Source organism: Varanus komodoensis, unplaced genomic scaffold (genome assembly GCF_004798865.1).
Source record: "Varanus komodoensis strain SLA01 unplaced genomic scaffold, ASM479886v1 scaffold20_1, whole genome shotgun sequence".
Lineage (NCBI taxonomy): Eukaryota > Metazoa > Chordata > Lepidosauria > Squamata > Varanidae > Varanus > Varanus komodoensis.
In genome coordinates, this window is record NW_025335587.1 from 9363540 (window position 1) to 9388642 (window position 25103).

Consider the following 25103-nt stretch of genomic DNA (forward strand, 5'->3'; position numbering starts at 1 on the left):
AATCATGATTTTTTTATTTGGGTGCAACATGGTACAGTGTTGTATTGCATAAGCCCAAACTCTTTGGTTTCAGACAAGTAAATCCTTTGGATTCAGTCGTAAGTGCACTTGTCCCACTGAACAAAAGGGGCCTTGCTCCCACATAAGCTGAATAGGCTCACTCTGTGGCTACTGACCTGATGACCCCTTTGCTTACTCAATTCACATATACACATACTGAAAGAACTGTTGGAGAACTCTTCTTACATATCTTCTTCATTTCTATGTTCCAGTCAGGTATGCGGTCAGTCACATTCTGCTACACAAGCGACAGCAAAGCAGGCAGTTTACAGTTATCACAAAGCTTGATATGCCTGTTATTTCCTGGTGGAACATAGCTGTCATGAAATTTGAAGCGGTAGCTTAGACTCAATAGAAGATATGTTCTGTTCATGTCAAGCCTTATGCTGGGAGGGGAGGAGAGCATGGTCTATGAGAACATCTTGCATAGCTCTAACTGATATTCTTTCTTTGATGGAACCAGCCATAGCAGGCATCATGGCTCTTCAAGGCACAACAGACTTATTTACCAGATGGCCTTCAGCACTTATATAGTCCAGTATGGCCTTCTTGCAAACGCTTTCTCTGCACCTCTACAGAACAGATGGGGAAACTGACAGTGGCAGCCTGGAGTATCAGTTTGAAGAATGACAAATGGTGCATCTGCAGAGTGCACAAAGAAGCAGCAGTGGAAAAACCTACATATATGAGGAGCCAACCACTGCATACATATGAATGACCCTGGTATTTGGCAAGATACAGGACTTCTGCTTGCATCTGAGCATTCTACCAGTACAAAACTATGAACTGTTAGCATTTTTCTACCTGCTTTTATACATATTTCTGGACTATGAAGTATAAAATTCGTGGATTGTATTGAATGGGCTATACTGGATGTTAGTCTAACTTGCCCATTTGTTTCAAACTACTTTAGAAACAAAGCAAGTCAGAAGGGGTCTCCCAGGCTATCTAGTCTGACGCCTGGCTCCAGCTGGCTCTGCTCACGACATGCCCACCATGGGCATGTCCCGCCTAACCTTGAACACCCTCGCTTCCTCCCGTGGAAGCCCATTCCATAGTCTCAGGGTCCTAACTGTCAGGAAATGCTTCCTGGCATCCAAATTGAACTTTGATTCCCTGAGCATTGATCCATTAGAACGTGTCCTGCCCTCCTCTGCAGGGGAAAACAGGTCTCTACCCACCTCCGTGTGACACCGTGTGACACCCCACACATACTTATATGTCATCAACAGATCCCCTTGGAGTCTCCTGTTCTCCAGGTGAGAAGACCCAGTTCCCTCAGTCTTGTTTCATATGGCTTTCCTTGCAATATGGCCATCATCCTTGTGGCCCTACACTGCACCTGGCTATACCCTTCCTGTAATGTGGAGCCCAGAACTGAACACAATACTCCAGTTGCAGGTGTACCAGAGTTTTTATAAAGTGGCAATAACACATCTCTGGATCTAGAAGCCACGCTTCTAGCTATGCAACAAGGGCAGTGTTTGCCCTCTTGACAACCGCATCACATTGCTGACTCAGGTTTAGCCTGCAGTCAACCAGGACCCCGAGATCCCTTTCACAAGTGTTGCTCTCCAGCCACTTGTCCCCTAGCCTGTACTTATGACACCTATTCCTATGCCCCAAGTGCAAGACCTTGCACTTATCCGCATTGAACACCATCCTGTTGTCCACTGCCCACTTCCATAGTCTCTCCAGGTCCTTCCAGTACTTGTTCCTAGTTGTGGCCACCACCCCCATTTTAGTATCATCTACGAATTTGATCAGTAGATTGGTCACCCCTTCTTCCAGGTCGTTGATTAAAATACTGAACAGGATTGGCCCCAGGACAGAGGTTTGTCTGGCAGGACCTCTTTTTGTGGAAGCCGTGTTGTGTGGCCACCAACTTCCCTTCCCTATCTAGGGTTACTAGATCTCTTGCTATCATGAGCCTTTCCATTGCCTTTCCTACAATGAACGTAAGGCAGACCAGTCTGTAATTCCACATGATTCCTCTACTACCCTTTTTGAAAGTTTGGGCTACTGATGCCACCCTCCAGTCCTCTGGAACCTCACTCATTCTCCTCAAGGCCTCAAAACTGGAGGCCAACAGGCATGAGAGAACCCTCACCAACTCCCAAAGTACTCTCCGGTGTAATCTGTCAGGGCCCGGTGCCTTTGTAACGTCCACCCCATGCCCATTTTCTACGGAGGTTCCTCTTACATCTAATCCCTCTTATCACCTCCTTTCACATCCATGACAAACAAGATCCTTTTCACAAGTGCTGCTCTCCAGCCACTTGTCCCCTAGCCTGTACTTATGACACCTCTATTCCTAAGTGCAAGACCTTTCGCTTATCCACACTGAACACCATCCTGTTGTCCCCCGCCCACTTCCAGTCTATCCAGATCCTTCTGGATTTGGAGTACCTACTCCTCAGTTGTGGGCACTGCCTCCATTTTAGTATCTTCTGCAAATCTGATCAGCAGAATAGTCACCCCCTCTTCCAGGTCATTGATGAAAAGATTGAACAGGATCAGTCCCAGGATAGAGCCCTGGGGAACCCTGCTTGTCACTGGCCACCATCCCAATGATTCCCCACTAATAGTTACCCTTTCAATTGGAATAACATAGGATAAATCCCAGCTTCATAAATTACAAGCAGTGACCAAAAAGGAAACCCAGAATGCACTTCTGTGTCTGTTTTGAAATAAATTTTCAAAGTGTTCTCTGCAAGCAGCAAACTGATTATGCCAGTGATCCACGATCCTGCTGTCTCATGATACCTGTCTATCATAACCTGCCCTTCTCAATCATTTAGATCCAACAGTTCCCATCTTCTGAGAGAGGAAGTCTTCCTGCAGAGAAATATTTCCTTTGGCAAAGGAAGACTCCTTCCACATTAAGAAGCGCCTTCTGTTAGACAAAGGAAAGCATGAATCCAGCCCAAGATGCTTTGGTGGACAGAATGGTGGACTACAGAACCTCATTGTCTTTCTGCCTTCAGTGCAGAGCTGTAAGCTGAAGTCCACAGATAGGTAATCCTTTCTGTTTCAAATGAAGACTTTCATGCTGAATTAAGTGCTGGAATGTCATCCCCACTGGTCACCTTGCTTAATCAATGTTCTCTTTATTATTTCTGTAGGCAGCTGCTGAAGGATTTCCTCTTTTGTGGCACTTCTAAATTACCTCATTCTGGCATGAATACATTTGCTCCTCAATGTGCTTTTTCAAATAAAAATGGATATGAAAATTTACTTTAAAATGTACTTTGCTCATAAAACTTTCATTAAGTATTATTAGCAGCTTAAGAGGGGGATTTAAATGTATTTGCAAAGGCAAGCTATGATCCCGACATTAAGAATAATGGTCTTCAAGGAAGTCATTGGGGGACTGGACATTTTTAAAAGAGCTCCTTCCTTTGTTGTCATTATTTTTTAGAGATTTGGAAGCGGTGGGAAGAGGTTCACTATATTCTAAGTGTTGAATGTTATAGTTATTAACCTTATGAACTGGAGCAGGATTCATACATTCTCTGCGGTGGTGTCCCAACTCCTGAATGCCTTCCTGAAGGAAACATTCCTGGCACTGACTATTTCTCTATTCAGTACTAAATTAAATCATTTTTTTCTCCCTGGCACTTAAACGTAATTACTGATTTCTTAGAAAAGCAGGTTGCTTACCTGTAACTGATGTTCTTCGAGTGGCCACCTGTGCAGTCACACATATGTGTACTGCGCCTGCGCAGTGCCTGTGGCCGGAAGTTTGATAGCTAACAGTTTGGCGGGAAAACTCCGCTCCCTTCCCCGCTAGCAGTATATATAGAGTGGAGTGTCCGCCATTTTCCAGTCTTTGATAGACCGGACGTTCACTCTCTAAGGAACAAAGTGTAACTAAGTAATTAACATTGTTGAACCAACGACAAGAGAAAACATACTGACTCGGTACCGAAGGGAAAATAACACGGTACCAAGAAGCACCACCCATTGACACCGAGCGGGGTCGACAGGTGGGTTGTGTGACTGCACAGATGGCCACTCGAAGAACATCAGTTACAGGTAAGCAACCTGCTTTTCTTCGTCGTGGCCTCTGTGCATCACACATATGGGTAGAGTAACAAGCTTACCCTGACTGGAGGAGGGAGGTGTCATCATCGAAGAATAGCTGAAAGAACGGCTCTGCCAAAGAAACAGTCCTGTCTAGCCTGGACATCCAGCCAGTAATGTTTTGCAAATGTACATGGAGTGGACCAAGTGGCCGCTCTGCAGACATCATCAAGTGGAACTCCCGATGCAAAAGCTGAGGAAGCAGCTACAGCTCTAGTGGAGTGCCCTCTTGGGGTTGTAGGCAAGCCTATCTTAGCCAACTGATAGGAGAGGGTAATGGTGTGTACTATCCATTTAGAGAGTCTCTGAGGGGTAACAGGAAAACCTTGATTCTGTTCAGAGTACTTAACTAAGAGTCTGTTGGAATGTCGAATAGACTCAGTTCTAGATCTATAAAAGGCTAGGCAGCGCTGTACATCGAGTGTATGTAGAGATCTCTCAATCGGATTCGACGGAGATGGAAAAAAGGCAGGTAGAACAATGTCTTAACCCGTATGAAAGGGAGTAACCACTTTTGGAAGAAAGGATGAATCCATTCGCAGAACTACTTTCTCCCTATGAAAATTCAGGTACGGAGGGTCTACCCTGAGGGCGCAGAGCTCGCTAGCTCTCTGAGCCAATGTAATGGCTACAAGGAATGCTGTTTTCCAAGAAAGAAGATGTAAATCAATCGTTGCCAAAGGTTTGAAGGGAGCCCTTGTAAGAGCTTGTAAGACCACTGAAAGACTCCATGCAGGCATAACCGGTCTGACTGTCGGATGAAGGTTATAGAGTCCTCTAAGGAATCACTTTATCAATGGTTGCGAGAAGATGGAGAAACCTTGAATTGTACCACGGTAATATGAAATTGCTGTCATGTACACTTTAATGGATGACGGCTTCAGCCCGGAATGGTAAAGTTCTAGGAGAAACTGCAGAATGTGGTCTATGGATGCTGACTGTGGAAGAAATGAATGTGACTCCGCAAAGACATAGAATCATTGCCACTTGGCCGCATATGACTTACGAGTTGACGGCCTTAGTGCAGAATCGAGAATACGATGAATGTCCGGGTGAAAATGTGTTGGACCCGACGGAACATTTGTTAGATCCGAGGGCATAGAAAGTGTCGAAGGATTTGAAGCATGGAGTAGCATGTCGAATCCGAGGACGGGATCCATAGTAGATGTAGACGACATCAGTACAGAGTTAGTATCGGCTGTTATCGAATTCGCCATGCCGTCAACTTCAACAATGTTAAGTCCAGGTGGCAAATTGTGCCCTCTCACTGGGTTATGAGGTATGGAATGGATGGAAGGTGGAAGTATTCTTCTTGGGAGATATGCAGAAGAGTCGAGAACTAAGCTTGGCGTGGCCACCATGGAGTTACTAATAGTCCCATGGCCCTGTCGTGGATTATCTTCAATATTACTCTCATAATGAGAGGAATCAGAGGGAAAGTGTAGAAGTTCATATTGTTCCAGAGGATCATAAAGGCATCCCCTGTTGACCCTTGTCCGATTCCCGCTCTCGAGCAAAACATTTCGCATACCCTGTTCTGTTGGGTAGCGAATAAGTTCATGTCTGGGTGGCCCCAGAGATTTAATAGTTGGTCGCATACCTGACGATCCAGTTCCCACTCGTGAGATATGGACATGTGCGTGCTCAAAAGATCGGCTTCCACATTGTCCATACCTGCAAGGTGTACTGCTATCGGGGTAATAGCTCTCGGAAAGCACCACTCCCAGATTTGCATCGAGAATCATGCTAACGTTGGTGACTTCGTCCCTCGTTTGTTCAGATAAAAGACTGTAGCGATGTTGTCTGAGGTTATCTGAACTACTCGGTCCCGAAGAACGTCCTCAAATGAGCGCAGAGCCTTGAAAACTGCCAGGAGTTCTAGGAAATTGATATGATTTCTGGATTCCTGTTGATTCCATACGCCTTGGGTGCATAGGTCGGAACATACTGCTCCCCATCCCAATAGGGATGCATCGGTAACGAGAGTCATCGAAGGGCATTGGGGTCGGAAAGGTACCCCCACATTTAGATTGGCCGGAACTGTCCACGATAGTAGAGAGTGGAGAACAGAAGATGAAATCCGAAGTAATTTCATCAGCAAGTCCCTTTGCAGTCGGAACGCTTTGTTGAGGAAAAGCTGGAGAGGACGAAGTCGGAGCCTGGTGTGTGGCACAACGGCGACCGACGCAGCCATATGGCCCAACAGTCTCTGAATGGACCTGGCAGGAACAGTCCTGTCTTGTCGCATTCGATGGATATGTTGAGCAAGAGCTTGCTGTCTGTCCTGCGGGAGCAATGCTCTTGCCGTTGTGGAATCTAGATGAGCTCCAATGAAAGTGATCATCTGTGTAGGAACAAGAGAAGATTTCTTGGTGTTAATGCAAAGTCCAAGATTTCGCAACAGGGAACAGGTTGTCTGTATCGCAGCAATAAGTCCTTGTCTGGTTTGGGAGACTAGCAACCAATCTTCAAGATAAGGGTAAATTTGAACTCCTTGCAGTCATAGAAAGGCACAGACAGGAGCCATACACTTTGTAAAAACTCGTGGTGCAAGAGCCAGTCCGAATGGTAACACCAGGAATTCGTATACTTCAGATGCAACAGCAAAACGAAGGAAACGCCTATGACAGGGATAAATCAAAATGTGGAAATAGGCATCCCTTAAGTCCAATGAGGTGAACCAGTCCTCTCTCCTTAGCAATGGTAAGATATTTTGAAGGGTGGTCATCCTGAATTTTTGTGGTGTGATGAACTTACTGACATCCCGCAAGTCAAGTATTGGACAAAGACCACCATCCTGCTTCAGGACCGTAAAATATCTTGAATAGAATCCGTGGAGTCTTTCCGTTTAAGCTAACTGACAAATCACTCCTTTACGAAGAAGCTGTTGAACTTCGTAGATCAGTACCGGCGAAGATGGAGTAAACCGGATCAGGCTCAATGGAGGAACGATGTCGGATTCTATCTGATATCCGTGCTGAATAATGGATAACACCCACCAATCAGATGTGATGGACTCCCAAATGGGGAGTCGGCCTTTCAGCCGGTCCCCAAATGAGAGAGGGGTGGGTGGATTATGGAGGAGAGGAAGGGTTCGCCCATCCCGTCAACGTTGCCTCCTGTCGCCATAGAAACGATGGCGGCTTTGTTGGTAGCACTGCGGCGACTGTTGTCGGCGGCGCTGTTGCTGTTGTTGCCGATGCGGTGGTTGCTGCCTTGGTTGGTACGAATGACAGTATGACGGACAGGTCCAAGACCACTTACGTTGGGTTTGTGGCTGAAGCTCCATCCGTCGAGCCGTCATCCTGGATTCGTAAATCTTCTTGAGTTTATGGTTGGTTCTGGCATGAAAAAGACCGGACCCGTCGAAGGGCATCTCCTCTATACGCCTCTTTGTCTCCTCTGGGAAATTGCAATTGCATAGCCACGCATGCCTCCGGAGGGAGACGGCATCGACCAGGGCCCTAGAGTCTGTGTCCACGTGATGGCGCGCAGTGGACAATTGCTGTACTGCAACCTGCATGGCCTTGTTTATAAAAAACTTTCGCAAGGTCGCCTTGGTTGCCAGGGAGCGTCGTGATAACATTATTGAGGTGCTGCATTATGAAATACTGGTATCGAGTCAGTGTCGCCTCATAATTTGAAATCCTCAAGCCGAGTCCAAAAGCAGCACAGACTCGGTGGGCTATAGAGTCGATTTTCCTGCCTTCTTTGTCCCTGGGCGTGGTATGGCCCCTTGAGTCTCTGCCCTGGGAGGACTCCACCACAACCGAGTTCGGTTTCGGGTGACGGAGAAGGAACGGGATGTCCTCCTCCCGAACCCGGTACATGGCTTCGTACCTCCTCGAAGTTGGTTGCGGATGGGCAGGCAGGTCCCACGGCTGGATCATAGCTTGCCACAGGGTGGTGATAAGCGGCAAGACTATGGATGTAGACTGCTCCCCATGAACAACATCATAAAATTTGTCAGTGCTTGGTCCAGGCCGTTGTATGGCATCAATTTCCAACGATTGGACCAGGCACGACATCAGCTCCCCGAAAGAGATGTGGGACTCATCAGAGGACCCAGGGCCCTGGGAAGTGACCATGACATCCAGAGATGTGGAGTCGACGTTGGATTCGTTGGAATCAACCCCATAATATGGGGGGGCAGAAGAAGAAAACTCCGCTGGTGACATGGACTGGCTGCTTTCCCTGGTCGGTATCGCAGAGGCTCGCCTCGGGACTGAAGATGTCAGACGGTCTCAAGGAGGTGGAGATGAGTGGCCCCTACGAGCTGGGTAACGCCCGATGGAATGGTAGTCCCCCCATCCGTGGTAGACAGAAGACTGAGGATGGTACCACTCGCCGGATCTCCTCTCAGACGATCGACTTCTCTGACTCTTAGGAGAAGACATCTCCATCTCCGGGTCCAGTCCTGCTGAGGGCATAGGCATGGGGGACCTAGTCCTAGGTGGGGAATCTCGGATCTCCCTGTCAGAGATTGATTCCCTAAGTGGAGGTTGGGTAAGCTCCGATGTTGGGTCTCCAACCCGACAAGGGGACCCAGGAGGGGTAACCCTCAAAGCCTCCTGGAGAGTTGGGCTGGGTGGTGTTGGTACTGTGACAGCCGTCGGGAGCAAGGGGGCCGACAAACCCGAGTCTCGGTGTTTAGAGCACTCCGGGTTCTTAGGTTTCCTAGGAGGCTTTCCAGCCTTGTCCTTCTTAGGTTTCTTGTGCTCAGATGGTTTATCGGAGCCACTGTGCTTCCTTTTTTCGCTTTTTTTCCTAGGTGGGGAAGCAGGCTGATCGCCCAGAGCAGACGGAGTTTCCTCAGAAGGGCGTGAGGGTGGAGCCTTGGACGAAGAGGCCGGTGGAGCAGGTGGGGCTGGGCGGGTGGCCGCAGCTGTGGTTGGAGCAGGACGGGAGACTAGTGGGTCCGAATGAAGAAGTGCATGGTCCCACAGAAGCCTCTGGAGGCGGTTCTCACGATTCTTCCTGGCCTGCTTCGAGAAGGCCAGGCAGTGAGAACATTTATCTGTCCTATGTCCTTCCCCCAGGCAGAGAAGGCATAGGTCATGCAGGTCTGCTGGGGACATTTTAGACCCGCATTCCGCGCACTTACGGAAAGCCACTTGTTGCGCCATCGTAAGAAAAGAAATAGAGGAGATAGTGCAGAGGGTAAGAATATATATATATTCTTATATATATATTCTATATATATATATAAGAATATAAGAATATATAAGATTCTTATATATTCTTATATATATTATAAGATATATAAGAATATAAGAATATATATATATATATTCTTATATATAAGATATATATATATATATTCTTATATATAAGAATATATATATATATATACATATATATATATATATATATATATATATAGAAAGAGAGAAAAAAGTGAAAAACTAGAGAACAACAAGAGAACAACACGAACTATCAAAAACGGGGTTTGTAACTTGGAAAAGAGCAAATGCAGAGGTTTAGACGGATGAGAAAACGGTCAGAGCGAGAGAGCGGTAGGAGGCACAACAAACAGCGGTCTCAAAGACTGGAAAATGGCAGACACTTCATTCTATATATACTGCTAGAGGGGAGGGGAGGGGAGCGGAGTTTTCCTGCCAAACCGTTAGCTATCAATCTTCCGGCCACAGGCACTGCACAGGTGCAGTACCCATATGTGTGATGCACAGAGGCCACGACGAAGAACTTAGTTTATTGATGTGTTTACATTCAGTTTATTGGTTGAAGAATGATTGTTTCTTCCCATTTAGACTGTAACTGCATGAATTTTTAAATACTGGATTTGTTTTTAAGTGTTGTACTTTTGAGCCTCTTGTGAATAAAAGTAAATTTATACAGTAAATATTAGAAAGATATATTTAACTATCTTGCAAAAACTAGCAATGTCAATTTTACTTTCCAAATAGGAAGGACTGAGAAAAAAAGAGAAGCTATAAGCAAGGTCACACTTGACTTTTCTTCACCTGTCTTAAATATCTGGCACATAATAAATGAAACCTGGTTATTTTTGTGAAAGAAATATACCAGTTATAGCATTATCCAAATGTATCAACTGTTCAGGATAGGAATTACTTTAAAAAATAATCTCCCAGTATCTGTAACCTCACCAACATCAGTTCAAGGTTATCTCCCTATTATTTTTTTCTCTGGGTTTTACAATCAGCCAACTAACCGTTAGCTAATCCACCATATATTTCTTAGCCAAGCAAACCATTTTAATTATAGCAAAGCTGTACAAAATTCCTTCTTAAGTTTCTTTCTAAACATCTTCAATGGCTGAGGTTCAAAGGTGAATAATGTATTGCTTTCTGTTCGACAATCATTTATTTTCCCAACTGAAAAAAATACTGAGCAAATTAAGAACCTGGTCTTTATGCAGAGAGCACTGTGAAAGAGAAAGAACAACTTTTACAACTTCATTCCAGCTGTCTGAATTTCTTCTTTAAAAAACCTCACTGCAAGGACTACCCCTTTTTCTGAAACTGCCCCATCATTTCTGGAAACTACCACCTACCCATTTCTCCAACACTTCTAAGTCCTCATGTAGCGTTTTGCCCATTTTTGTATCATGTAACTTTCATATAATACAGACTGCATTTGCAGGACATAGCAATCCACCATGGGCAGCTGTCATAGGTTGCTGTGCCATCTGAACTCAGAGCATTTTCCATGGAGTAACTTATATTTTGGGAACAAGCTATGGAGAGAACCTGAGGCACAGTGAACACTGGTCCCAAGAAGACTGGGGAAATGGCGGGCACTCCACCTTCTTATACTATGCAAGGGGGAGGAGCCTGCAGAGTTCCCGTCAGAACCGTTAAGTTTTTGAATCTTCCCAGCCACAGGCACTGTGCAGGCACAGCACCCATATGTGTAATGCACAGAGGCCACGACGAACCCATAGCTTCTTGTAGGATTGTTCTTGTGCATGATTGATTGTTGGCCTGTCTGAACCTGGGAAATCAATTTTATTATGGGTTGCTATGACTGGTTATTGCTGAGGCCATACTTCTCACCCTCATTTCAAGCAAACCCCTATAGTGGGCTACTAACTAAAAGGTTAATTGCTAAGTTAATACAAACTGATTTGACTAGTTTGAAAGTACAAATGAAGAATATGGCATAAGTCAGTAACAAAAGAAAACAAGCATAAACAGCTGTGTAATTTTCACATATACACCCCCAAAATCCCACAAACCCCAATTGTGCTTTGATGCTCTTATGTTTTGTTCTGGGAAGCTTTTTTGAAATGGTGGCAAAGTAACTGGAGCAGAGAGGGAGATAAGATGGGTTCTTCTATGACAGTTCAATACATGCCAGAGAAAGCTAAAATGACTGAGGGGAAAGGAGTAGAACAACTCATGGTAAATCCAATCTTCTATTGGATATACTGTGGTTGTTCAGCAAAAACCAACTCAACATGGCTTATTCACAGAGTGGCTTAGAACACATGTGACACAGCCATAATTTTAAAAAACAAAGTAAAAGAAGTATTGATTTCAGCCACTTCAGCTCTTCCATTTGTGCATGATAGCAAACAAATAAAGCCTTCAATTAATGATCATTTCCCATTTTGTTAGAAACTGAGAAAGTCTGGCTAAGAGCTTTGAAGCAAACAATATTAAATGAATTCAAACTGTAGCTCATATCCTGGCTAGCTCCAAAGCTGGTAAGAATCGTTTCTTGTTCTGATGGAAGTAGATACTATGCTGAAAGCTTTCCTAGTTTGTTCACTGGCTTGTGCAAAAAGAATTGGAAGAGCTGCATGTGTGGGCAAAAAGTCTGGCTCATAGCTCAACTTAAGTTGACATATGATCATACAAACATTCTCTTTGTTTTCTTGGAACTGGAAAGATGGCTGATTTGGGAGAGGAGGGGAGTTTCTCAGGTACTGACAAGTTGGCTCCAGCTCTTGACCCCATGATGTGTTGTCAGCAGAGGAGGGTGGTCCAAGTAGAGGAGACGGGGCGAGGCACGCTCATAAGCAGAATTCCTGGAGGTTATTACTAGATTGGGTTCAACAAACTGCCCTGTGCATGCTCAGGGATTATGGATGTTTCACATGCTTTTAATCAATAAAAAATGCTTTGAAAGAAAAAGGTCTGTGGTTTTGAATATTAAAAGGAAGAACCTCAGCTCCTGACATCTATGTTATCAATATGTTTCCACAAGAGTTTTTAAATGAGCCACTACAGAACACCAAACTAGTTCAACAGATTTGATGGCCCAGGAAATAAAATAACTAGTCAAACTGGGGGAAAAACACTTTACAGTACATGAAGCCCAAAGCAAAACTTTGAAAGCAGAAATATGGTAGTATTACTAAAAATGTTTTTTTTTTTTAATGTGGAACATCAAGAAAATAAATATGGGATCAGGAAAGCTAGTTTTTTGTACAAAGTTGTTATAGATACTTGCAGCCTATTCCTATGTATGGTTACACAAGTCCAAGTTAAAAATAATATGGGGGATTGACAGGAGGTATGTGTAGAAAATACTGAAATAGTTAGTGGCTCTGTGCACAATGACAATGCACTGATCTTAGTTCAGCTTCAGTTAACTGTATACGTATTTTGCAATTCCATATACTATGTCACACCTTGAACTACAGATATTCTGTGCTGTATAATGAAAATCCAAACCCTGTATCTTCAGTTCCACATAATAGAGAAATGACTATGGCAATTTGCATATCCAATTTGGAAGCAGAGTTCTAAAAATAATTTAAGAAGATTAGCCTACTCATGAACCATCTATTCTTTTAGTAAAATTCACTTTCATAAAATATTTCTCAATTGAGTCCATCCTTGATTGACAAAATGCATAAATGGGACACAGGTTACATTCATTCATGCTTAATGATTAACTACCCCAACTTGTCTTTTAAAGACTGGACAGAAGAATATATTTCTAGGCAAGCTAAGTCCTGTTAAATTGTCACAGAGAAGAGCTACATTTCTTTTTGAAGGCTATTAATATATCATAAGCAGAAAGAAAATGAAAGTATTTCTAGTGCTATTCTCTGTTTTCCTAGTTGTTTCAGTAAGAACAGATAGAGAGCACTTTTCATTTGAATCAATACCTCCTGAACCAAAGTCAAGGTTTGCTGTTAGATGATATTCAGCTGATGCCCTGTAAACAAACAATTCAGGTATGATGAATAGCTACAAGTTCTGTTTAGTATGGCATGGCACTGCTTTTATGGATGTTTAAAAGCTGAATGCACATTTCTTGATTTTCATTAACTACATCGAATGGTTTTATCTTGAAGGCCATGTTGAAAGGATTCCATCTAAAAATGGAAAAAGAGTGGCCTAAAATAGTTTTTCATAAAATGTACAAATACCCTTTGTTGAAATTGGGATGAACTTGAAGATGACCCTCTGTAGTGGAATTTCTCTTCCAGTCACAAGCTTTCTGACCTAGTCAAAGTATTCTGGGTAACAGTTTCTTCTAATTGCACAGAATTTTCTGCAAGACTTTATACAGTTTCTCTTGCAAGACTTTTTTGCAGCTCACTAGGGTTCATTTTTTCCAGCCGACTTCTTCCATATTCAATACAGGAAGCTACCCTACATGAAGTCAAACCCTTGGACATTGACTACTAGTAGCTCTGCACAATTTCAGTCAGAAGTTTTCACAGGCCTGTCTGAGGATGCCAGCTATTGAACTGGGTACCCTCAGCATGTAAGGTATGTGCTTTTCCATGGTCCTCTAGCTAATGTTTCTCATACTATATGGTTCTCTACCTAATGCTTCTCATAGTGTAATGGAATTTCCCATACATTGGGGCATTACACTGCAAGAGTGCTTCTGCTAATGTCTTCAAGGATATCATGAATTTGATACAATGCCTCCTGCCCATGATGCTTTTGATCCAAGCTGTTATTTTAATTCTCCCTGCAAAATTTTATTGAGCAGCAGGACAACCATCTCATACCTCCTCAAATCAGTTGAAGTCCAGCATGCCCAGCTTGCTAGACAGCAACAGCAAATGCAGGATCTGGAAGAGAAAGTAAGGTTGCTGCTTTTTAAATATGCTTTTCTATTCTGGTTAATGTTTCAATAATTTTAGGAGATAGTAAGGCAAAAGATAGATGTAGAAATAGAAGAAATGAAGATGCAACAGAAAAAACAAACTATTGAATGAGAAACAGGATACAAATTTAAAAAGCAGAATGGAAAAGAAAGACTAGGAAAAGAGCAGTCCTATGACAGCTACACAGTATCTATGTGCCTACAGGTTTTCCTGGATACCCACCTACAAGGCTAGAAAATCGTTCTGATCTCATAACTGGAGATCCATCCTCAGATTTCCCTAACATATCCACTATTTGGTGTGAAAGAACTATATAGGCTGGCTACTTCTCCAAGACTGTAAGAGTGACTTCAAGGAAGGAGTTTAGAGAGCATTCTAGGCACTGGATGCGGAAGATGTACTGGATCTTGGGGGCACCTTAGCCTCATTCCCTTCTGCTTCAAAGTGTCACACTTAGCCAAAATCGCCCACCCAACTGTTGTGCATAGCAAGAGGAGTGTGATGATCTTCTGTCCTGCATAGGTCTCCAGCAATGATCAAAAGCATGCATGAGTCTGAGGTTATGGCAGCCCAGGTGTTTAGAAAGGGCTGGAGTCGGTGGTTAAACATAGGAGAGCCAATGTGAGACGTATGAAGGAGTCACAGATGCCTCCTGGAATCATCTGGATGCCTCCAGGAAGATCGAACCCGTGAAAGGGGATCTTGGTCTAGGCTGAGTGACCGTACGCTGTCTAGCAGTAGTGGTGGCAGCGGTCCTAGGCTGGTAGGAAGATCTATGCCACTTACGTGAGGTATATTGCCTTTGGGTATTGACTGATTGATCCCCACGCAGAGAGCAGTGTTCCTGGTCTTCTGAACAGAGTCCATTGGATCATCGGTGGTTTCATGGAACAAGCCGGTGCCATCAAATGGCATGTTTCTATATGTGCTTTGGCCTCCCCTGACAGCCCAGAGGATCGGAACCTTGCGAAGCGACGGAGATCTATTGCTCCTGCCATATTGCAAGCACCACCCTCAGCTTGGTGTCAGGCTGTGAGGATCTCTTGTCTGGCTAAGTGTGTAGCCTCATTCTTGATTTGTTTGCCAGGCGACCAATGGCCTCAAGACGCCTACCTTCCTTGTCAGATGGAGTGGCATGATCCCTGCAGGAGTGAGACTGAGCAGATTGTACAATGATAGAGTTTGGCCAAGGGTGCTGAAACAGGAATTCAGCATCTTTTTCTTGAACATGATACATATTTTTGAGGCGGCACAGTGGCAGGGCCACGGATGCAAGGGATCTCCATTCATGATGGATAGTGTCCAGCAGAGTTGGGAGGAGTGGTATGTTAACAGGCTTTAGCTCTTTAGCTCTTGAGGGTTCTTGTCTAGGATTAAGACCTAGAGTATGGGCCATTCAAAGAACCTGGGATGCAAAGAATCCAGTATCCTCAGGTGGCTGGGACAGGTCTGAGAAGGTCATCATGAGACCTAGGGGAGTATCAGAATGCCGGTCAGGAGAAGATGCCATGGAGACCAAGATATATTGCCCTCATTCAGAGAGGCTTCGGTTCTATCAGTATGATGGCTGAGCAAGGAAGATGGAGGTCGCCTATCTGCAAACCGTAGAAAATTGGCAAGGTTTCTAGTCGGCTGTGGAATGCACCATGAGAGCTGAGACCTGGGGCAAGGAGTCATGTTCTAAACCTGACAGGCTCCACTGGCTTGAGCTGATGGATCCCCAGCGTTCTACACAGAACTCAAAATCGAAATCCCCTTGGTGCCATGGGGGAGACAGATGTCTTTTATGCAGAGTCTGAGCCAGAGGAGATCAAGAGTATCATTTGGCTCTATCTCTTGGGCTGGAAAAACACACTTGGCTTGGCTCTGTACCAGAGGCTGGGCTGACTGAGGAGGCTGAGCCGGTGACTCCCGAACCTCTCCTTTGGACACCGAAGTGCTCCTTGGAAGTTGGAAGGGTTGTAGGGATTCTCCCTGGCCCCACTGGCTTTGGGGCAGCGCTGCGTCTCCAGCGCACGGAAGGTCACTAGGTACCGACAACTCAGAGCATGAATGGGCACTTTTTGTGCTTGCCTTCTCTTTAATAAGGTAACTTTTAAATTTTTATTCCCCCCCCCCCCCCAACCCCCCCCATTTTTTTTTTTTTTTTTGCTGCTTCGAGCAATAGAGAGAAGATATAGAGAAAAGGAAACCTGACCAGCGGGAGCTTTTACATATAGCTTGTGAGTTAAGTTGGAGAAGAACTTCCTGATGTGCTCACGATGGCGGTCGAAGAACTGAGGCCTTGCCCAGAGCCCTGCCCTCATGCTAACTGCATAGGGGGCCAGGCTCCCGCCAAATACTAATTAGTCAGCTTTAGAATCTTCCCGAAAAACTGTTCCACACATGCAAAAAGTCCATATGTGTGATACACAGAGACCACGAAGAATGAGTATCTTTGGGAGAAACTCTCTCCTAGCTATATAAGCCCTAAATGTAATTAGCTTTTCTCTGTATTACTGTATAATAAACACATTTTAACACATTGTGTCAGTTTATCATCACAGCATGGAATACAGAGGATTTTTTTGTCATAAATAAAATTAAACAACACTATGTCAGCATTTACCTCAACTCTTTCTGGGTCTCACAACCAAAGGCTTATCAGTGTGAACAAACAATAAGCTCATTGTTCAACAATGCTCAAACAATGAGCAAATAATGAAAATGTGAACTATTACAAGTAGCTGAGTATATCTGATGAACATATGCATTTGTAGATAATGATTTTCACTACTCCTTCGAACTTGTAAAGCAGCTGTAAGAATGAACTTCTGCATTCTGGCAACAGTCAATCTCTCAAGAGCTGTATGTATGTATATATGTATGTATGTATTTATTTATTTAAACATTTCTATGCCGCCCCTTGCCGTAGCCTCGGGGCGGCTCACAACATAATAAAATACACAATAAATTAAAACAATAACAATTAAAATATATACATTGGAATAAAATAAGCCACCCTGGCCAAATAAAATTCAATGATATTAACATTTAAAATGCTGCTTAAATAAAAAGGTCTTCGCCTGGCGCCGAAAAACAAATAACGACGGCGCCAGGTGGACCTCTCTGGGAAGCGCATTCCATAACTTAGGCGCCACCACTGAGAAAGCCCTCCTCCGAGTAACCACCCTCCTAATTTCCTTCACTGAGGGCTCCCGGAGGAGGGCCTCTCCCGCTGATCTCAGGGGGCGACTGGGCATATATGGACGTAAGCGCTCCTTCAGGTACATGTTTATTAGCCCAGCATCAAATATTATAACCCTTGTTTTCATTTTGATATTCCAGTTGTAAGTGGTGTCATGTTTTGTTTATAGATCTCTTCTGACCAAATCTACTTCTATGCACAGGAATAGAAGTAATGAAAACAGGCAGACATTATGATTTGTCTGGATGTTTAACTGAAGTGGGCCAATTATTAAATTTATGTTTTTAAAAACCTAAAAGGCCATTACATTGTTAACATACTATAGCTGGGTCTGATGAAAATTCTGTAAACCAATTCTTTGCAGTTAGTAATCACAACTCTTTCAACACTGGACAAATTGCATGGGGAACATCATGAGAATCCAGTGTAAAGCTAAACTGAATCAACATTAAAGTGATGGAGAAGGGAGAGAACCTTGATTTTTGTTCTTGTATGTGGAGGTACCACATGGGGTCACATGGAGTCACAGTATGAACTGGCTCTATACTTACAATCAAATGGATCACTAGATTTCAATCAGGCTTGGGAGAACTATACAAATGGGTTTGGCAAATTCGATGGTAAGCATATTCTCTTTCCAATGCAAGCTCTTTCTAAATTATGAAACTAACATTTATTCTTGAAAAGTTACTACACTACTTAAGTGTAGCTTGTGAAAGCAACCATGCAAATATCCAACCTAAACATATCTTAGAAAGTCAAAGGATTGATTCACAATACCCATTTTGAGTTTGTTTTAAATTGCTCAATTTTTCCACCTGACCAACCTGATATGAAATAGTGCATGGAGGACAGGTTGTCCCAAAACCCATATTACCATTGAATCATATATTAGTGTGACCTTGCACGCATAGGGCATCGTAAGTATTCTAAAATGCAAAGAACCAGATATTGTACAGAAAACCAGGTTGACAGGAAAATACTAAGCAAAAATGGGTTTTCTGATTATCCATGCAGAAGTTTCAATATATACAGAATGTTGGATACAGAACCACACACATTTCTTCTCATCCCTAACAGTTCTACCTGCTGTTCACACTTGGACTTCACGTTTACTTAGGGAACAGCACCTAAGTAAAAAGGCATGATACGTATGACCTGCTCCAAGTGGATGGCATTGCAAATATGACCCTATAAAACCAAGAAGCCCAACGTGTCAAGCCAGGGCAAAGAAGGGTAATCATCACTTTCCCAGCCATGTGTAGGTTCTATGTATCTACAGAGGACAACAGTATGATGTACAAAAGAAATATTAGATTAAATTTAGAAAAATTGTATTACTGATTTTTTAAATGTTTACTTATCAGTTTTTTCTCATATGGGGTTTGATTATTCAGGCTTATGTGACTCAGTCATTGTAGTCAATCAACATAGATATGAATTGGAAGCAGCAAAGGAATGTATTAGAAGCTGATGAAAATAGCTTTGCAAACTCAAAGAACTTTTATAATTTATTTTAATTAAAGATTGCAATAGATGCTACAAAAGTTGCCATGTGGTGACAGGTTTAACATTCTGCTTTCACGTAGGCAACATAATGCCACCAGATGTGTGTGAAGTACAACCATTTTCCTTTATATAAAATCTGGTTTCTAGATTTTAAAGTAGCCTATCATGCCACTTAATAAGCAGGTAGAAAGAACCTGCTTAACCTATTTGCATTGGTTAAGCATTTACTTAAGCACATGGCACACAAGCTGCTTCAGCAAATGTGTTGTGTGGGGCAGGAATCAAAGTGGCAGCATCCAATAGGGCACTGAGCACTATTTAATAGCAATTATCTATCATAGATAAATGCAACCCTGAAATCCTTTCAGCATAAGTAGCTTGACTCATTTCATTGTTATTACTTACAAACACTTTCTGGATTATGAATTCCATTATTTACAGTTAACAGATATATACATTTCAAAACATGTTGCTCTACTGTTAGAATAATTCTTACATGACCAGTTTGAAGCTTTACTATACCCACTCATCAGTCCATCTAGTCCAATACTGTCCTTTCCAGCTGGTAGTAGCTCTCTAAGATATCAGCTAGAAATATTTCCTAGCCTTAGCATCTGTGATTAATTTTAAGGATATTGGTTGAAGGTTGAACTCAGAGTCATGGGTGTGGAGCTTGGATGATGCTACCCTTCAGTTCTGAGATCTCTATCAGTTAGATATACAGACCAGTCATTAAGGACTCTTTCACAAAACATATAATACTATTTACTGCACAGAATAGGGCATCCAGCTTATTTTCTTGAGCTAACTCATTAGCTTACTATTCATTTCCCAAAAAAGGAAAATAAATCAAAGGTGGGATTTTCATTACTTTTGAGACCAGAGATTTTAGAATATTCTGACCAGGTGAAAAAGTTGGCAATATTTTCCATCATGAGCAAGATTAAAGGTAAGACTGACAATGTACAAGTTTGCCCAGTGAGGAGTGTATCTGCAACATCCTAGAGCAGCAATTTATTTAAAATAAGTATGCCCAGCTTTTTATTTTTATGTTATGTTTACTATTTTATTATTGGTTTTATATTCATGCATTCAGTCATTCAAACATCTTCCATGACTTATCTTTTCCAGCTTGGAATGACTCCACTGGTCCAGGAAGGATACCAACAGTGCAGCTGGGAAAGTTCTGCTGAACACAGTGGAACTTAATTCTGAGTAGACATATGCAGGGCTCCAATCATAACACAGCTTGTCAGAAAAGGACAGTAAAAATCAAACCATAATGTTGTGGTTGTATACCCACTTAGTCAGGAGTGAACCATATTTAGTTCAATGAGACATGTTTCTGAATAGTTATGCCTTGGTTTATGCTATGAAGTCACAACCTTGCTTATCTGCAAGTAGTGTTCACTGAACTTAATGTGGCTTACTTCTGAGTAAACTTGTCTTAGAACTGCACTGCACGTAGTCCACTTAAAATGCTAAATTTATATGGCTGCAGTAAATGACACTACCAAATGCCTATTAAGGGTGTATTTCTTTCTCATGGATGACAGTCCATTTCCATTGCAATTAACTTTTATATATGCCACTTGCTTCACTTATCACAGAGATTAATTCATACACTTCTGTTAAGTATGCTTTGAATTCTCTCTTGCAGACTCTGGCAAGCTCCAAACTTCTATTCTATTTATATTTAGCTTTAGTTTCCTTCTTTATTGTTCATTAGTGCATAATATAAAAGATATAACCAAATGAGAGATTTGCAGGAGCATGTATCTGAAAAGTTCAAGGATTCCCAAGACCCTACTCATCTACTTAATTAATACAATTAGTAAATCTACCTCAGATGTCTGTAACTTATATTCAGCCTACTCTAATAGTTTTGTTTATGCAACCTCTATTTTCAGGAGAATTTTGGCTAGGCCTGCATGAGATCTGTTCCATTGTAAGCCCAGCTGACTACATCCTGCATTGAGTTGAAGGACTGGAAAGTGCATGAACACTACATCGAATACATAGTCACAATGGAAGACCCAGAAACAGAATACACTGTCTTCCTCTCAAAGATTAGTGGCAATATCCCCAGTGCCCTGCCTGAACAGAAATAACTGAAGTTTTATGCAAAAGATCATGGAAGCAACACTGAAAGGAAAGTCAACTGTCCCAGAAGTGATTCAGATGACCATTTTAGTAACTACAACTGCTTTAACTTTTCTTATAATCAAAGAAATAACTTTTTAAAGCTATGCAGATCTATGATATACTGATAAAACTCCCTAAAGAAAGGATCACAAATTTATTCTCCTGGAACTGACACACTAGGAACCAAGAACAAACTCAAGATGGAACAGGTAGGGGACTGTGTGTATAAGAAGTTACCCATTAAAAAAAAAAGGAATACTGCACAGAAGATGCCTAGATTGATGGCATTCACAAAGCAATATGGACTTCTTTCAACAGGGTGGCTTGTTTGTAAGAAGAGACTGCCCTGACAACCCATGGCTTATTGAAGGGGCTGTTGTGCCTGCAGAACAAACCCTACAGGGAAGCAGTGAGTAGGCTGCTCAGTTAGAGTGGCAAAACTGTCTTGCCGCACTTGCTGAGTCTGCCTGGGCTGCCAGTGACAACCACTCTACCAAGTGTCCAAGTGGCACCCTGAAGCAATTGCCACTGCTCAGTCTCCCCTGCACTGACCCCTGACCCCTTCTGTGATTACCACAGCCTTCTCTCTGCTTTTACGCCCCCCCACACATATTGTTGTATGTGACAGGGAGCATCCAGGACCTTGCTGAGGCAAGACTGCACATTCAGGATAGCCAGAGTTGTACACCTGAACAACTCTGAAAATCAGCCTAAAATTTAAAATGAATGCAAACATTTACAGAATGTCTGAGCACCCGCCCACCCCCAAAAAGGTGATGAACCAATGACAGCCACTCCTTGGGCCCTCTAAAGAAACTGCTACTATCTACTGCCACCTTAGGGATTGTGAAAAGCAGTTGGGGGCTGGGGAGAAAGGGAGAACGTTGTGGCAACCACAAAAGGCTGGAGTGAGGAAAGAAGATGCATCCTGCCACTGAGTTCCCTTGGGAACCAATGGGAGGAAAAGTGGAGGGAGGGAGAGATGGGAGGGACAAACTACAGGGTGTCTGACTGCCTGTCAGTCACTTGTTTCATGAACAACCTACACTGTGTAGCTTATTTGCAGTGTGGGTTACCAGAACACCCGCTGTAACACTCCTGCCCAGCATGGTAGCTTTCCATAGACAGGGAATTTTTAAAATACAGATTTTTAAATCCTATCTTCATTCAGAGATTACCTAATAAGGTCCTAACGGCTTCATCCAGAGCTGCATGAAGGTACTTTTACTACTCAAAGAGATCACATGAAAGAGAAGACATTGTACCTTAATGGTGTAATGGTGTATGCTTATTATATGGTTGTCATACATTGAGAGAGAGAGAGAGCAAGAGAGAGCGAGCACCAGAACATTCAAGAGATGGCCAGGGCTCTAAGGCAAAGGCAGGGAAACGAAAGGCTTGCTGCAGGCTGGCCTTGATGCAGGCCGAAGTCATACCACCAGACAAGTCAAACTGGGCAGCTATTCACAATGTGTCACTATGTCATCCAAAGTTAGACCACTTTCCGCTGGGTTGCCTACTTTCTGACAAGTCACCCTAAGATCCTATCGCTTGTTCTAGGGATTGTTCAACCCACATCATCCACACCTGGGAGAACAACTTCATTGTGGGTTGTGTGGATCAGGTAGAAAGCAGTAACCTCCCCCACCCCTGCTGCTCTTTGCAATCTGACACTTGCTACTGCCTGGTCCTTCTACCAAAGACCAGGTGGGACTCTGAACCAACCTGTCACTGGTTCACCAACTTTTAAAGACATAGAAACAGAGAAAACAGGGAGAGTCAGAAGGGGTCTCCCGGGCCATCTAGTCTAACCTCCGGCACCAGCCAGCTCCACTCACAACATGCCCACCATGTGCACGTCCAGACTATCCTTGAACACCCGCACCGATGGGGCCTCAATGACCTCTCGTGGAAGCCCATTCCTCACTCTCAGGGTCCTGACTGTCAGGAAGTGTTTCCTGGCATCCAAATGGAACCTTGGCTCCCTGAGCTTTGCTCCATTGGAGTGTGTCCTGCCTTCCTCTGCAGGGGGGAACAGGTCTCTACCCATCTCCATGTGACATCCCCTCACATACCTGTATGTCGCCAACAGATCCCCTCCGAGTCTCCTCTTCTCCAGGCTGAAGAGACCCAGTTCCCTCAGTCTTGCCTCATACCCCATCCCCTGCAAACCAACCACCAACTTTGTGGCCCTACGCTGCACTGACTCCAACCTGGCTACATCCTTTCTGTAAACTGAACAAAATACTCCAGTTGCGGGAGCACTAGAGTCATGTAGAGTGGTAGTAATACCTCTCTTGATCTAGAAGCCACACTTCTGGCTATGCAACCAAGCATGGCGTTCGCCCTCTTGACCACTGCATCACGCTGCTGACTCATGTTTAGCCTGCAGTCAACCAGTACCCCAAGGTCCCTTTCACAAGTACTGCTCTCCAGCCACTTGTCACCTCAGCTGTACTTATGACACCTATTCCTATGCCCCAAGTGCAAGACCTTGCACTTATCCACATTGAACGCCATCCTGTTGTCTCCTGCCCACTTCCATAGTCTGTCCAGATCCTTCTGGATCTGGAGTACCTGCTCCTCAGTTGTGGCCACTGCTCCAGTTTTAGTGTCGTCTGTGAATTCACTGGCCGCCATCCCGATGATTCCCCGCTAATGGTTACCTTCTGCTTTCGGTCAGTCAACCATGTCCTAATCCACCGGACAGTGCTTTGGTGTATCCCAAATCTCCTCAGTTTCTCCACCAGGATATCATGGGGCACTTTGTCAAAGGCCTTGCTGAAATCCAGGTATACCACATCCACTGCATCCCCTCCATCTAGCCATCTCAAAACCTTATCATAGAATTCCACAAGGTTTGTCTGGCAGGACCCGTTTTTGCGGAAGCCGTGTTGTGTGGCTGTCAGCCTCCCTTCCCTATCTAGCATCACTAGATCTCTCTCTATTATGAGCCTTCCCATTGTTTTTCCTACAATGGACGTAAGGCTAACTGGTCTATAATTCCCCATGTCCTTCTACTACCCTTTTTGAAAGTTAAAACTACTGATGCCACCCTCCAGTCCTCTGGAACTTCACCCGTTCTCCACGAGGTCTCAAAAATGGAGGCCAGCGGACGTGAGAGAACCCCTGCCAACTCTCTAAGTACTCTAGGTGTAACCCGTCAGGCCCTGGCGCCTTTGTAATGTCCACTGCCCTGAGGAGCCCCTTGACTTCAAGGGGGGTGACTCTAATCTGTGCCCCTAAATCCCCAGCCTCATCTAATCTCCTATGCGGATATCCCCCGTCCTGCTTGAGACGGGGGATATCCGCATAGGAGATTAGATGAGTCTGGAGACTTTCCCCAGTCTGGCCTTCAGTTGGCCAAAGTTGGCCCTCTTGAAGTCCCAGCTTCTAGTGCTCGACCTGCTGCACGTCCCCAGTCCCCTGATCTCAAAGCAAAGGATGGAGTGATCACTTGCATCCAGAGCTCCCCTAATCTGTACTTCATCTATCAGCTCCTCCCTATCGGTCAAGACCAAGTCAAGGATGTTTCCCCCCCTCGTTGCCTCTCGGACCCTCTGTTTGAAAAACGCTCCCTCAATAGCTTCTAGGAAGCGACGTGACCTGGCTGTTACTGCCAAGTGAGTCTTCCAAGTAATATCCAGGAGACTGAAATCTCCCATAATTACTGTGTCTCTCCCCTGAGATATCCTTAGAATCTGGCCTGTCAGGACATCATCCAGGGTCTCAAGTTGACCTGGAGGGTGATAACATACCCCCACTGTCAGGTCTCTTTCCCCGTCAAAACCCCTAAGTTTCACCCAGACTCCCTCTACCGAATCCCCATCTGTGCTGCATTCTATCTCACTGCAGCCTATCCCTTCCCTGACGTATAAAGCCACGCCCCCACCTCTCTTTCCCTTCCTGTCCTTTCTAAAAAGGTGATATCTTTCTATGTTCACATTCCAGACTTGCCTTTCATCCCACCAAGTTTCTGTGATTCCCACCAGATCATACCCTCCTATTCCCAGGAGAGCTTCAAGCTCTTCCTGCTTACTACCCATGCTCCTAGCA

The 25103-nt window shown here is 43.9% G+C and overlaps 1 protein-coding gene across 6 annotated transcripts in view; it reads right to left on the bottom strand.

Annotated features, from left to right (window-relative positions):
* Positions 1-25103, bottom strand: part of DOCK7 (dedicator of cytokinesis 7) — a 175265-nt gene that overhangs the window by 91161 nt on the left and 59001 nt on the right. The window lies entirely within an intron of this gene.